Source organism: Bos grunniens, chromosome 9 (genome assembly GCF_055505025.1).
Source record: "Bos grunniens cultivar Pamir isolate PY7600 chromosome 9, Bosgru_T2T1.0, whole genome shotgun sequence".
In the NCBI taxonomy this organism is placed as follows: domain Eukaryota; kingdom Metazoa; phylum Chordata; class Mammalia; order Artiodactyla; family Bovidae; genus Bos; species Bos grunniens.
The window spans coordinates 87,997,053-88,012,928 of NC_141173.1; the positions used below are offsets into that span (position 1 = coordinate 87,997,053).

General features: G+C 48.8%; 2 pseudogenes across 2 annotated transcripts; both read left to right on the forward strand.

The window, feature by feature from the left end:
* The first annotated feature begins 446 nt into the window (after positions 1 to 446).
* On the forward strand, positions 447 to 15,313 carry LOC147366314 (UL16-binding protein 3-like; annotated as a pseudogene). Its single transcript, XR_015133307.1, has 6 exons — positions 447 to 5,098; positions 11,387 to 11,400; positions 11,885 to 12,146; positions 12,381 to 12,656; positions 13,280 to 13,412; positions 14,793 to 15,313. The product of XR_015133307.1 is annotated as a UL16-binding protein 3-like (transcript).
* On the forward strand, positions 5,117 to 11,874 carry LOC147366315 (inactive tyrosine-protein kinase RYK pseudogene; annotated as a pseudogene). The gene is made up of 2 exons (XR_015132553.1): positions 5,117 to 5,287; positions 7,193 to 11,874. The product of XR_015132553.1 is annotated as an inactive tyrosine-protein kinase RYK pseudogene (transcript).
* Positions 15,314 to 15,876: the final 563 nt, after the last annotated feature.

Consider the following 15,876-nt stretch of genomic DNA (forward strand, 5'->3'; position numbering starts at 1 on the left):
CGAAGGGAGTCCCCAGGATGGGACTCTCCACTTGCTTTCCTGGATTGACATCCACACGCAGGCTCTAATTTCATCAGCTACAGGGGTGAGTGAATTCCTGCTCTCTGGGATCCTCTTTCTCTGGTCTGGTTTTTGAAGCCCTAGAGCTAGGCAAAGGATCCCCTCAGCCCTTGGGCCCTGGTCTCACTTTGAAATAGGGGATGCCCATTTCAAAAAAATAAAATAGCTGAGTACCAAAGAATTGGCGCTTTTGAACTGTCGTGTGGTGTTGGAGAAGACTCTTGAGAGTCCCTTGGACAGCAAGGAGATCTAACTGGTCCATCCTAAAGGAAATCAATCCTGAATATTCCTTGGAAGAACTGATGCTGAAGCTGAAACTCCAATCATTTGGCCATCTGATGTGAAGAACTGACTCATTTGAAAATACCCTGATGCTGGGAAAGATTAAAGGCAGGAGGAGAAGGGGATGACAGAGGAGGAGGTGGTTGGATGGCATCACGGATTTGATGGACATGAGTTTGAGTAAACTCTGGGAGTTGGTGATGGACAGGGAGGCCTGGCGCGCTGCAGTCTATGGGGTCGCAAAGAGTCGGATACGACTGAGTGACTGAAGTGAACTGATTTCAAGGTAGACCCTGCTGCTGTCTGGCTGTCTGAAAAGCCTGTGAGAGTGGGTACGCCTTTTCTGTGAGACCTTTCTCCTCATTTTTCTCTCACCCTAGTTTGCCCTCCCTCCGCATTTGTCTATAATGGGAAATTCTCAGTCCCAACCTACAAAATCTACCCCTTTAGGCTGCCTTCTCCGAAACCTAAAAACCTTGGGTTTCCAAGGAGAGATAAGGCCAACATGGCTCACTTATCACTCTAACACTGTCTGGCCACAGTCTCGACTGGATATTAGGTTCCAGTGGCCAGAAAACGGAACTCTCCATTCCAGTACTTTACGGGACCTCTATAACTTCGGCCGCCGCAATGGTCAGAGATTCCTTATGTTCAGGCTTTCCTCGCTTTCCACACTTGGCCCTCTCTCTGTACTTCCTGTTCTACTTCTCAAATACTTTTAGCCCATCCTGGGTCACATCCCCCCAATGCTATATCTCCTGATCCCTGTTCGGATTTTTCCTCCTCTTCTTTTGACCCTTCTGACCACAGTGCACCTCCAATCGCCTCTAATCCCACCGTAGCAGACCCGGTTCCCCAACCTCCACCTTAGGTTCCCCCTCTCCTCTTGCTCTCAGGTGCAGGCTGCCACCACTTCTCACCCTCCCTCCAGGGCTGTTTGGAAGGGGCTCTGGGGCTTTGATCCATCCCTGCTACCAGAGTCTCAAGTCCCATCCTGACCTCCCTAAATCCCCTCCTCACACCTGGCTGCAAAGGGCCTTAAAGAAACAGGACCCTGAATCCCTCCTGCTCCCCTCCTTCCCTTAGTAGAGGTGGCTGGTACAGAAGGCATTGTTCGGGTACACATCTCATTCTCCCTCTCCGATTTATCTCAAATCAAGAAACGTCTTGGCTCTTTTTCCTCTGACCCTGGCACTTGTTTCAGTTCAGTTTAGTCGCTCAGTCATGTCTGACTCTTTGAGACCCCACGGACTGCAGCACGCTGGGCTTCCCTCTTCATCACCAACTCCTGGAGCTTACTCAGATGCATGTCCATCGAGTCAGTGATGCTATCCAACCATCTCATCCTCTGGCATCCCCTTCTCCTCCTGCCTTCAATCTTTCCCAGCATCAAGGTCTTTTCCAATGAGTCAGTTCTTCTGTTTAGGTGGCCAAAGTATTGGAGTTTCAGCTTCAGCGTCAGTCCTTCCAGTGAATGCTCAGGATTGATTTCCTTTAGGATGGACCGGTTAGATCTCCTTGCTGTCCAAGGGACTCTCAAGGGACACTTTTATTTAAAATAATTTAAATACCTCACCCAGTCTTATGACTTGACCTGGCATGATGTTTACACTAGACTGTCTTCTACCCTCCTCCTAGAAGAGAAAGAACAAGTCTGTCAAGCTTCTCAGGCTCATGCCCATGAAATACGTCAAACTGATGGTACTAAACCTGTAGACCTAGCTGCCATTCCCAGGGACAACCCTGATTGGGCCTACCAGGCAGGGCATCTGGGGTAAATAGCCCATAATCACATGGTGACTTGCCTTACTACAGCCCTCCAAAAAGCAGGACATAAGGCTGTTAACTTTGATACACTCAGAGAAATAACTCAAAGACCAGATGAAAATGCAGCACAAATTCTAGCTAGGTTAACAGAAGGCATTGTTCTGTTAACCTAGCTAGAATTCTGTCCCCACAAAAATATACAAAATTAGATCCAACTTCAAAAGAAGGTACTATTGTCCTGAATACCCACTTTATTTCCCAATCGTCCCCAGACATTCAAAAAAAGCTAAAAAAAGGCAGAGAGGAAGGCCCTCAAACCTCTCAACGAGATCTTTTAAATTTGGCTTTAAAATTTTTCAATAAGTGGGAAGAACAGGCAAAACTAGTAACGCTCAAAGAGATCAGGCTAAATATCATCTCTGAACCTCTGCTCTACACAGCTCCAAACCTTAATCCTCTGACAGAGAAAAGAAATCATCTAGGCCCTGTTACAAGTGCGGTAAAGAAGGGCACTCTCATGCCCAAAGCCCAGGCCCCCTCCGGGTCCATGTCCTAATTGTGGCATAAAGGGACATTGGAAGGTGGACTGCCCTAATCCCTCTCTAGGGATCCGGACATCTCCTCCCGGTCCCAAGCAGGAGTCCTCAGACCCAGCTCTGCCCAGGCTCCTCGAACTGGCCGCTGAAGACTGAAGGTGCCCAGAGCCCCAGGCCCCAACTCTCATCACCTTTATGGAGTCCAGGGTATCTCACAGTGGCAGGGAAGCCCATCTCTTTTCTTATCAACACAGGGGCCACCTGTTCTGCCACGCCTGCTTATTCCAGAAAAACTAAAGTCTTTCAGATCTCTGTCGTGGGGTTGACGGTTTAGCGCCTACACCACAGATTACCAAGCCTCTGCCTTGCACACTTCAAAATATCGCTTTCTCTCATTCTTTCCTCGTACTCCCAAAATGCCCCACTCCAATCCTTGGAAGAGATCTACTCTCCAAATTCTAGGCTTTCCTCACTGTTCCAAATCTTTCTCCTGACCTGGCCTGGCTACTCCTTCTCGAACCTACTATTTCTTCACCTCCCCCATTACCCTCCTCGTCTGTAAACCCTATAGTCTGGGATACTCCCACCATACTCCCATTTATATTTGTCTAAAAGATCCAACAAAGTTTCCCAATCAACCTCAATATCCTATTTCCCAAATACATCAACAGGGATTAAAACCCAACATCTCTAAGCTGCTGCGTCAGGGTCTCTTGTGCCCTACTCACTCTCCTTATAACACGCCTATCCTACTTGTTAAAAAGCCAAATGGCTCCTACTGTCTGGGTCAGGACCTGACCCAGGGATTAAACCCAGGTCTCCTGCATTGCAGGCAGGTTCAGAGCTACCATATGATACAGCAATCCCACTCCTGGGCATATATCCAGAGGTGATAGGTGATGGAGAGAGAGAAACTGGGAGTTTAGGATTGACATATGCACACTACTATACTTAAAATAGATCACCAACAAGTACTTACTGTGTGGCATAGGGAACTGTGCTCAATATTCTATAATAACATAAATGGGAAGAGAATTTGTAAAAAAATAGATACATGTATATGTTTAATTGAATCACTTTGCTATACACCTGAAACTAACACACATTTTTAATCAACTATATACTCCAATCAATATAAAATAAAAATTTAAATTAATTAAAAATAATAAATATTGATATTGAGCATCTTTTCACATGCCTATTGGCCTTGTGTATGCCTTCTTTGGAGAAATGTCTATTTAGATCTTCTGTCCATTCTTTAATTGGGTTCCCCGTTTTTATTACTGAGTTGTAACAGTTTTTTGTATATTTTGGAAATTAAGCCCTTGTCAGCTGCATCATTTGCAAGTCTTTTCTCCCAGTCTGTAGTTAGCCTTTTTTGTTTTATGGTTTCCTTTGCTGTGCAAAAGTATGTAAGTTTGATGAGGACCCATTTCTTTATTGCTTTTCCTCATCTTTTTGTTTTCTGTTCCTACCAGAGTAGAAGCCATTGTGAACGGGCCTTCTGTCAGGAACTTTAATTCCCCTTAGATGGTTGCTGGGAGGAAGAGAAAGTTAGTTTTTTTGTTGTTGTTTTTTTTGAATGACAAATAATACTGGATCATTATAACTTCTGTAATTTCCAAAGTTATACAATTATACAAAAAAAAAAAAAAGGAGGGGCAAACAACCTGTAGAATTACACAGAATCCTTCTTCAAAATGCATTGGCATTGAAATTTTGAAGGAAAAATAAACAAATGGGACCGAAGCTACTTGCAGAGTGATGAACTGACCTAATTTCAATACTGCTGTGTCTATGGGACTCAGGAAGCTGGAGGAGAGGGAGAGGGTGAGAGAAGGGCAGGTCAGTGGAACGGTCAGGACACAGAGGACGTTTATCAATTAAGTTTGCCACCTGAACTGGCACCGGAAACAATAACTGGGTTGGCAGAAAAGTTTCTTCAAGTTTTCATAAGATGGTATGGAAAACCCTAAGGAAACTCAATACAACGAACAGGTCAGTGATCATTCAAGGCAAGCTCAAGATGGGGAAGTATGAAGCCCTGAGCTCTCCCCTCCAATACCTTCTTGCCAGAAATTCTTCCCTGACGACCTCTGATCAATTTCTATTAATTAGGGAGACCAAAATGACAAAATGATCTAACTAGGAATATTCTGGCTATCAGACCACGAAACGCTCAAACAAGTGGGAAGAGGAGGAAGTGGCAACATCCTGGTCGCGAGCTAGCAGTCTGGGGAAACTGCAGGTTAATGACTTCACCGGCCTGGCCCTGGGGCGGGGCGCCCGGGCGGAGCAACGCCGGCAGCGCCCCAGAGAGGATCCGCTCCTCTGACCTGCCATCCTCCACTCCTGCAAAATGGAGATACAGATGGCAAAGGGAGAGATAGGTGGCCCTGAGACCCGTCTTGGCTTCCTGGACTTGCTTCTCATTGTCTGGTTCAGCGGGACGCGCGGCGGTGAGTTCCGGGATGAACCTGCGCGGGAAGTGGGGGCGCGGCGCGGGGAAGTTGGGTGCGCACGGGTTCGCGAAACTTCTTCCGGGGTGGCGCCGCCGCCCTCTCCTCTTTTCCCTCCTCTGGGTCCTTTACACCTCGGAGGCTCCCCTGGGCTACTTGCGGGCTCTCCGGGCTAGAACAGGGGTGCCTTGGTGAAGCAGTAATGCGGGGACTTTGGGAGAAAAGGGGGCCAGAACGTACAGGAAATGCTGTTGAGGCCCGCCAGGGCTCAGCCCGGCCCTGGGAAGTGGGAGTCCTGGAGCCCGGGAAAGGGACCCAGAGCCGCCCTGAAAACCGCAAGCCCATGATCTGCCCTTCTGCGCCGTCGCAGCAGCCGCCTCCTGCGCCAGGCTGCAGCAATACTGAACCTTGAACTTCCAGATGTTCAAGCTGGTTTTAGAAAAGGCAGAGGAACCAGAGATCAAATTGCCAACATCCGCTGCATCATCCTAAAAGCAAGAGAGTTTCAGAAAAACATCAATTTCTGCTTTATTGACTATGCCAAAGCCTTACACTGTGTGGATCACAATCAACTGTGGAAAATTCTGAAAGAGATGGGAATACCAGACCACTTGACCTGCCTCTTGAGAAACCTGTATGCAGGTCAGGAAGCAACAGTTAGAACTGGACATGGAACAACAGACTGGTTCCAAAAAGGAAAAGGAGGCTGTCAAGGCTGTAATTTGTCACCCTGCTTATTTAACTTATATGCAGAGTATGTATGTATGTATATACATATATATATGTATATGTATCATGTATATGTATCATGATACATATACATGATACATATACATACATACATATGTATCATGAGAAACACTTGGCTGGAAGAAGCACAAGCTGGAATCAAGATTGCGGGGAGAAATATCATAACCTCAGATATGCAGATGACACTGCCCTTATGGCAGACAGTGAAGAAGAACTAAAGAGCCTCTTGATGAAAGTGAAAGAGGAGAGTGATAAAGTTGGCTTAAAGCTGAACATTCAGAAAACGAAGATCATGGCATCTGGTCCCATCGCTTCATGGCAAATAGATGGGGAAACAGTGGAAACAGTGGCTGACTTTATTTTTGGGGGGGCTCCAAAATCACTGCAGATGGTGATTGCAGCCATGAAATTAAAAGATGCTTACTCCTTGGAAGAAAAGTTATGACCAACTGAGACAACATATTAAAAAGCAGAGACATTACTTTGTCAACAAAGGTCCGTCTACTCAAGGCTATGGCTTTTCCAGTAGTCACGTATGGATGTGAGAGTTGGACTATAAAGAAAGCTGAGTGCCGAAGAATTGATGCTTTTGAACAGTGGTGTTGGAGAAGACTGTTGAGAGTCCCTTGGACTGCAGGGAGATCCAACCAGTCCATCCTAAAGGAGTTCAGTCCTGGGTGTTCATTGGAAGGACTGATGTTGAAGCTGAAACTCCAATATTTTGGCCACCTGATGTGAAGAGCCGAATCATTTGAGAAGACCCTGATGCTGAGAAAGATTGAGGGCAGGAGGAGAAGGGGACGACAGAGGATGATATGGTTGGATGCATCACCGACACATTGGACATGGTTTGGGTGGACTCTGGGAGTTGGTGATGGACAGGGAGGCCTGGTGTGCTGCGGTTCATGGAGTCACAAAGAGTCAGACACGACTGAGCAACTGAACTCAGTACTTGATCTGTGCATAGAGCCCCTTCTGGTCCCTTTGTACTACTGATGAACTGAAGTAGGTCCCTTCCCTACTGCCTCTGGTCCCTTCTTACTCCTTCTGAAGGGAAATAGGTCCCTTCCCTACAGCTCTCCGCCCTTGACGGACCAGCAGGTCCCTTCCCACTGCTCTCTGGTCCCGTCTTACTACTTAGGGAAGTAGGTCCCTTCCCTACAGCTCTCTGGAACATTCTTACTACTGCTGAAGAGAAGTAGGTCCCTTCCCTACTGCTCTCTGGTCCCTTCTTACTACTGCTGAAGGGAATAGGTCCCTTCTCTATTGCTCTAGGCCCTTGAAGGACCAGCGCTCTTTATCATGGATCAGTTAACACCAGCAGGGTGGCCGGGGTAGGAGCTATTCACCTTTCAAGGCCTCGGGCCAGGTGGGCAGCATCAGGTGGCCTGGCTTCTCCTGGGTGGTAGAGGCAGGCACTCACAGCAGGATGGATGTGCAGGGTGGTCTCCCTGGGATGGGGATCTGGCAGGCCGCCGCCAGTACCGCTCGGGTCCGCTAGGCTGCCTGCCTCCCTGGCTCCCCTTAGCCCCAGAACTCCCATGCACTGTATCAGTGTTTGGGCTCGAGCTGTCCTGTCCTGGCAAAGTAGATTCTGAAGTTACGACACTAAATGCACCTCAACTTGACAGTAACTTCAAAAAGCTTCACATCTTAGAGTTGAAACGAAGGAAAAGTTGCCATCCAGAAATCAAGGAAGGAAAACTTCAGCCTTGGACAAAACGACCAGTGGAGGAGCCCATTTATGATCCTGTACATGCAGCTCCAGCCATGTCTACACGTGTGTTTTATATCAGCCTAGAGATTTGCTGTCCAGTTATATTTCTTGTAGTACTAGTATTAGCTGTTTTGCATGTTCATAGTGTGAAAAGGATTGAACTTGAAGATAGCATCAGCACCAGCAGTAGTTCTCAAGGGCTGTCTCAGTCCCAGTCGTTCCCAGATGTCTCAGTATGTGAGAGGCAACACACCCAACAATGCAACTCCCATCTCCCGTTATCCAACCTTGTGGCTAGAGGCGTTCGACTTGAGAAGTGTCGCTCTTTTGGAGGCCAGAGCTTAGGTGAATGATTTCAAAATATCTATCCAGGGAGAGGAACTCAAAAGATGTACTCTAAGAAGGTACCTTTTGGTGTAGTATCCATGGGGTTTATGTAGATGAAAAAGATCCAGATAAAGACCAACAAGCATTTGTAAAAACAGTTAGAGATCCAGCTTGTGAAATTCAGCTGACAGCGATGCTCCCTGAAAGTTGTGAACTATGATATCTTCATCACAGAAATCTTCCTATTAGCCACATGTGAATAGAAGAAGGGGAAAAGCCCATGGTGGATTGCCTTACATGAACTGGGGGTATCTTAAATTGTTTTTATGACAGTGCAAATATGTAGAGGCCAATAGTCTGCAGGCAGCTTCTCAACAAAACCTAGTTCACATGGCTGCTCAGATTGCCTGTGGAATGAGCTACCTGGTCAGAAGAGAAGTCATCCACAAAGACCTGGCAGCTAGGATCTCTGTCATTGATGACAACTTCAAGTTAAGAGCAAAGCCAATCCCTCTCCAAGTCTTGTTCCCATGGACTCTCACTGTCTGGGGAACAACAAAATCACGGGATCGATGGATGGCTTTTGAGAGTCTGGTTAAAAATGAGTTCTCCATCCTTCCCTGGTGATCCAGTGGCTAAGACTCCACACTCCCAGTGCAGGGGCCTGGGTTCGATCCCTGGTGGGGGAACTGGATCCTGCATGCCACAACTAAGAAGTCAGCATGCTGCTACTAAAAGAGCCCACGTGTTTATGACTCTGGCCAAACGCCCTAAGTGAACATCTACCCATTGGATGTGGCCCAGTACCTGAAAGAGGGTTACCAAATAGCCCAGATTATCAACTGTCCTGATGAACTATTTGCTGTATTGGCTTGTGCTGGGCCTTCGATCCAGAGGAGAGGTGGAGTTCCAGCAGCTGGCCCAGTGTCTCACAGAGCTGCATGAAGCCCTGGGGGCCTGTGTCTGACTCTCCTCTCACAGTCCCCCAGCATCAGGAGGAAGGTGCCTTTCGAGGCCCATTTGGAGCCAGCCAGTCACATACATCACCCAGCATCACAGAAGCACGTTTGTCTTCCAGAACACGTGCCTTAGGAATGCTTTAGCATCTGAACTTTGAAGACAGACTTAATGATGTGGAATACTTTCTCAATAGCAGTTTTATTAGCTTGAACTGAAAATGTTTGTGTAAATATTTTACACATAGTTGCCTTTGAGGTCGGAGAAGGCAATGGCATCCCACTCCAGTACTCTTGCCTGGAAAATCCCATGGATGGAGGAGCCTGGTAGGCTGCAGTCCATGGGGTCGCTAAAGAGTCGGACACGACTGAGCGACTTCACTTTCACTTTTCACTTTCATGCATTGAAGAAGGAAATGGCAACCCACTCCAGTGTTCTTGCCTGGAGAATCCCAGGGATGGTGGAGCCTGATGGGCTGCTGTCTATGGGGTCGCACAGAGTCGGACACGACTGAAGCAACTTAGCAGCAGCCTTTGAGGTATAGGTATATTTTTACAAAATAGTTTTAAAAATTGTTTAAACACACATATTTGAACTAACAATCTTACCACCAACTGCTTTTTATTTTCTTAACTTCTACAAGGTAATGCAGTTGATTCACCTTTAAAGTTTTGCTTTCTTTCACTAGTGTTGAGAATGATTTATCTTCAACATGCAGTACTTTTTCTTAGATAAATAAAAACCATCCAGCAGTTATGGGGTAATGCCCCCACTCCTTTATTACAGAGTAGCTACTTTGGTCCAAAGTGCCATATAGGAATCCACGGGTGTGAGCAGAGGATAGTGGCCATATAACAACTCTGGGGTCACATCTAGGCCAGAGATGTGGGTCTTGTTTATTCCTTGTGGCCCTGCTTATGCCAAAACACATAACCACTTCTATCCTATGACGGCTGGCCTAGCTGAACTAATGACTAGGGGTTGATGAGCACACATCACGATGGGCAACCCCAGTCCCTGACCAGAGGCCTCATCTCTGCCAGGCCCCAGGACCACACCAGGAGCCACGTTTAAATGGTGTGACTTTCCCCACTGCAAGTGGCATGGCCTAGCTTCAGGACACTCGGGGTCTGTTTTGTGAGCCTTCACATAGAAAATGGCACGTAGCACCTTTCTGGCCACAGATACCTCTGATGTCACCAGTTCTGCTGGGTCATCTGCCCAAGAAGCAGCTCCAGCCATGCCCATCATTCACCTATTGTGACTGCTTTTGTGCTGGGACAGCAGGTTGCAGCAGAGACCTAGGGTCCGCAAAGCCTCAAGTATTTCTTCTGTACCATTACAGGAAACCTAAGGCCACAGTGGTATTAAGTGGAGATAGGATAGGAACCACACCCCTGCAGCCCTCGAGAGGTTGTAGATTGGTACCTGTCTCTGTATTTCCTCCAGGATGTTGTACACACATACTATTGGGGATGGGGAAGTAGGGTCTGAAGTTTGAATCTGGAATTGACTACTACAGTAGTCTTCACCCCATGATAATCTACTAGCTACTCAGGTCTCCATGCCTATCACAAGGCCAGGGCATGTGAAATGACCGCTGTGTGGTCTGTGGACCCAGTGATAACCACTGTAAGCAGAACCTGGGACTGCTGTCCACTGATGGCCTGGTACTCCAAGCATGGCTTCAACAATTAGGGGACCATGATGATGCTATGATTCCTGTGCCTGATATTAGAAACACACTAGGTGCAATGTGAATGTGAGAGTAGTTTCTGCTTCTGCAGGTTCACTTACCCCAGTAAATAACCGTGTGGCTCTTTGGGAAAGAATGGAAGGACTTTTGCACTAGATGTGATGAAAGGACCCTCCTCTTTAGAACATGGCTTCTTTCTCTGGTGACACCTTCTGAGAAGTGGCTCAGATCCGGAAAATGGGCCTGGATCAGGTGTTTGGTAGGAATGGCTGCCTTTGGCTTCCTGATCATCCAGCTTTGTGTTCTGTCTTTCTTTAATTCTTTCTATGGTACAGTTTGTATCTGGGTTCCTGCCCATCTGTTTGCCTTTAGGATCGCCCTGTTCTATGAGCCAGTATCATATTCTCTGCAGTCAGGCCCTGGCTGGCATTGAGACTCCCTAATCACTTTGACCACTGCACCTACTTTTCTGCGGCCCTAGAGCACCCCTACTTGGAATCTGATTTTTCTACAACTTGCATCCCTGTTCCTGGTAGAAGCCCACAGGAGCACGGTCTCCTACCACCATCCCTGACCTTCTGCAAAAGTCAACCTTGAGCTGTTGGAGATGCTTCTCATCTGCGCTTTCCTCTCGAGCTCCATAGAGTCCATCAGGCTTTCCCATGGAGCTGGTGGATTGCACACTCTCCTGCCCTTTCATACCGTGTCCACCCTGGCAGATTCACTTCTCTGAGCCTTGGATCGCCTCCTCTACCACCTGCCTCGGAAGTTCTGGATTTTCTCTTTCATGCCCGATGGGCCAGGCCTTTCTCCAGGATTCCAAGACCTGTCCTAGCGGGAGATTACCATGTCTCCCCAGCCTTGCTAAGCCCAGTGACCCGTGATTATAAACTCTCCCTTCCCCAGCTCTGGGTTCTGAGCTCATCCTTCCCAACCCCAGCCTCACTGACTGTGATCCGCTTCCTCAGGAACAGCCCCCTCATCCTCTGCATCTCTCACAGGACACTCAGAGAGAAGCTGACAGTCCTCTGGGTTTAGGCCTTTCCTTCTGAACCAGCCTGGCCCATCCCTGGGAAAAGCATGTGTTGGTTAGTGCCACGTGCGGAGCTTGTGAGCAGAGTGGAAATGGGGCATATCCAGGGTTGTGGTGTTTCTTGCCTGACTGAGGCTTTTCGTCTTCCTCAGTCGTACCGGATGAGGGGCTGGGGAGGGCAGGCCGGGCCATCCTGCTCTGTCAGCCTAGACCTGCAGTCCTACTGTGCTCTCACAGAACTGGGGTGGAGGGCTATGGGTCTTCTTCCAACCTCACCCTCACTGCGGTTTGCTTTCACAGATGCTCACTCTTTCCTTTGACTTCACCGTTGATCCTCAGTCCAGACCTGGACATCCATGGTGTGAGATTCAAAGCCAGGTGGACGGAAAGGTTTTTCTCTCCTATGATTGTGGTCATGCAAAGATCATAATCCCAAGTGTATTGGGAGAAGAAGTGAAAACCATAAAGGCCTGGGAAACACAGATCGAAACACTGAGAGACATCAGGGACTGGATCAAGGACCAAATGCATGACTTTACACTGGAGAAACACATGCCCAGAGGTGAGTTAGAAAGTCCAAGTACAGGAGGGCCAGATTAGGGGCTTAGCTACATTCACTGTTTATAAGTAAAAAATATAATTGAATACTGGTCCTTCCCTAGTAGTCCAGTGGAAGGAGTGGCCTCTGGGGAGAGCACAGGGCCACATTAGCTGGGCCAAGGGAGGTGGACCCAGGTGGGGCAGAGAATCTATCAAGCCCAGAGGCTGAGCTCTTTCTTTCCCATGGTGGGGGCAGACCCTCGCACCCTGCAGGCCAGGATGACATGTCGCTGTGAGGATGACAGACACGTCAGTGGATCTTGGCAGTTTGGCTTGAATGGAGTAATGATCCTCCACTTTGATTCGGAGAATGGACACTGGAGAGTGGATCACCCTGGAGGCAGATGGATGAAAGAGAAGTGGGAGAATGACAGAGCTGTGACCAACTTCTTGAAGAAGGTCTCCATGGGAGACTGTCGGGGTTAGCTTCAGGATTTCATGGTGCGATGGAAGGAAATATTGAAGACCATGGGTAAGTGAGAAGAGGAAGAGAAAGTGATACTCCTCTCATGGTGACATGGACCCACCCCTCTGTGTGTGTTTGTGTCTCTGTGTGTGTTTGAGGAAGTGATCCATCAGAGGTGAGTTGTTCCTGGGAGAGCAATGATCCGGGATGCTCTGTCATCCTCCTTCTTCTACCTCCTGACAGCTCTCCTCACAGCACAGGCCTTTGGACAACTGAACATGGATTTTTGCTGATCCCAAACCTGTAGACATCTTTTTGGTTTCTAGGATTTATTTTTCACTGTACCCTCTTTCCAGAATTTTCTTTCAAATGTCACCAATCCTTCTTCTGGAAATCTGTCAATACCACCTCTGCTGTCAGCTCCTGAGGATTCCATCCTCAGGTCACCATCTCTGATGTCACAGTAGGACTGAGTGGCTGTGTTGGAAACCCTGCTCCCCCATTAGCTGTCAGAGCCCCATGAGGAGTGGACTCCTCTCTTCCCCCTGTCTCGCCTGGGATCTATCTCAAGGGCCTCCATGTGATGGGTGTAAACTTCTGCATAATAGGAGTACCTGAGTCAGGGGAGCGAGGAGGCATTTGCCAAGTTTGGGGTCTGGACAAGGGCTTCACTCTTACTCTCCTTGCAGCATCACCGACCACAGTCCCACCTACAGTGCAGCCCACGGCCCCACCCATCAGTCACGTCACCTGGATCGCCCCTGGGGTTCTCGTCAGTTTTGTCATAAAGGGCATCGTAGCCTGGATCCTTTACAAGAAGAGGTACTGAGGGCAGAATTCAGAGGGAAGGCGGGGGCACAGGGCCTAGTGTGAGGACAGGGAAGGGAATCCCACAGGCTGAGTCACAACTGTTGCTGCTCCAGGAGTACAGGCCCGGCCTATCCCCTTCCCACAGTCTCTACTGTGGGGCTCCTGCTTGCCTGCTTGACCCACTTCTAATATGCCACTGCATATTAGAAGAAGCCTTTGGAGTAGGGTCTGCAAACACCTTCCCACCCCTTCCTCCTGGATTTGGGAATCCCATGCAACCCCTGCCCTTCACTGAACCTCCTCATCCTGGAAATGAGCCAGGTGAGTGAGACCTCATATAACCTGACAGCAAGAACTCAGACAAGCTCAGGCCTCAGTTCTGATAGCTCCTCACTGTCAGATGACAATGGGAAGTGAGGGGTGGCTGGGGCACAGGAAGGCTGAGGGCCTATTGATGCTTAAAAGGTTTAGCCAAGTCCCCTGACTGAGCACAGACTGCTGGCTGGCAGGGCCCCGGTAGGTGGTGTGAGAACAGCAGGCACTCAGGGCGAGGGCAGGACTCACGGGGGCTGAGAGCAGCATGGGGGCTCCACATGATGTGTCAGCAGGGAGGGGACCCACCCAGGGGCCAAGATGAGAGGGGCCGGGCCCTCATCCCACAAGGAAGGGGTGGGAAGGCCTTTGCAGACCCAACTCCAAAGGCCCGTTCTCACAGGAAGTAGCTTGGGTCAAGCAGGCAAGGCAGGAGCCCCACAGCAGAGACTGTGAAAAGAGGTAAGGCCAGGGCTGTGCTCCTAGAGCAGCAGCAGGTGTGACTCAGCCTGTGGCTTGCACATCACCAGCCTCCTGGGTACCCAGAGCCTCCATCACTGAGAGGCTCTGCCTTGAGCAGAGGTGCCTGGGGATGGTGGGCTTGAGCTGGGGTGGAGGCGCCCAGCTGGGGGGACCAGGAAGAGATGGGGGGTAGGGACCCTGGTCCTGAGAGCTGTGTGTGCTGCTGGCTCAGAGGCTGGAGGGGAGTGAAGGAAAGAGGTTTGCCTGCAGCCCCCCAAGGCTGTCAGGAAGCAACACCCCTCCTCCGAGGACATGCTCCCTGGTCCTTTAGGCCCACCTCGGGGAGGATCTGGACCTGAGTAAAGGGAACAGGTTGATTCCTCACTGGCTCCAGTCCTGAGCCTAAGCAGAGGGTGTCAGGGCCTGTGGTGACTCTGTGATGCAGGAAGGAAGGAGGAGGTGTCTAGAAGCTGCTGGGCCTGGGGTGGGGGTGGGGGTGGAGGACATAGGAACCCCTCAGTGAGGGAGGGGCTGGAGGGGAGGTTGGGGAAGGACAGCCCCAGGAAAGTGACAGGAGTTCCTCAGCTTCCTGGACCAATACCAGTTTCTTTTCTGCAGGAGACTGTGTTCCCAGGAAGCCCCTGACAGGTGCTCTGTTGGCCTCAGGACTGAATCTTTGCTTGGCTGCTTTTGTTCTCCTGCGTTCACTTTAGAGCCAAGAGATCAGACCTTAGGAGTCTCAAGTCTGTCTACCAGTTATGATGACACAGTGGCTGCACCATCTCGAGTCTCTTGTCAAATCTGATGAGCATCCTCCTCAACATCTTTATTTTTTTCAAACCTAGTTTCTCTTGGTGCTGAGTGACGGAATCCCTGAACTGAAACTTTCGACTACTTGAACAAGAGATCTTCACAAACAGAACTCTTTCAGTCTTCTTCTAATTTTTGGAAAATTAGACTTTTCCCTGCATTGTGACCTTATTCTTACAAATGATGATATTGCTGGAAAAATACATCTGTTACTACAGGACTCAGGGATTTTTTTCTATGTCCAGAGAAACAACTTCAGTGTATTTTCAATGGAACAAAATTTTACGTTGACTGATTCCCTTCATAATTTATTACTCTATTGGCACTGAGTCATGTTTGATTCTTTGTGACCCCATGGACTGTAGCCCACCAGGCTCCTCTGTCCATCAGATTTCACAGCAAGAATACTGGAGTGGGTCCTTATTTCCATCTCTAGGGGATCTTCCTGACCCAGGGATCGAATCCTTGTCTCCTGTGTCTCATGCGTTGGCGGGCCAATTCTTTACCACTAGCGCCACCTGGGAACCCTTTATGCTGCTGCTGCTGCTGCTTCTAAGTCGCCTCAGTCATGTCTGACTCTCTGCGACCCCATAGACAGCAGCCCACCAGGCTCCCCCGTCCCTGGGATTCTCCAGGCAAGAACACTGGAGTGGGTTGCCCTTCCTTCTCCAATGCGTGAAAGTGAAAAGTGAAAGTGAAGTCACGAAATTGTGTCCGACTCCTAGCGACCCCATGGATTGCAGCCTACCAGGTCGTCCCTTTATACTGATCCTTAAATTAATATTGCAAAAGAGTTAAGTACTTCATGCCTGTTTTCTAATCCAGGAGAAAAGTCATGGTATTTCACCATTCCTCCACATTATGAGACTAAATAAAACCAATGATAACGCTT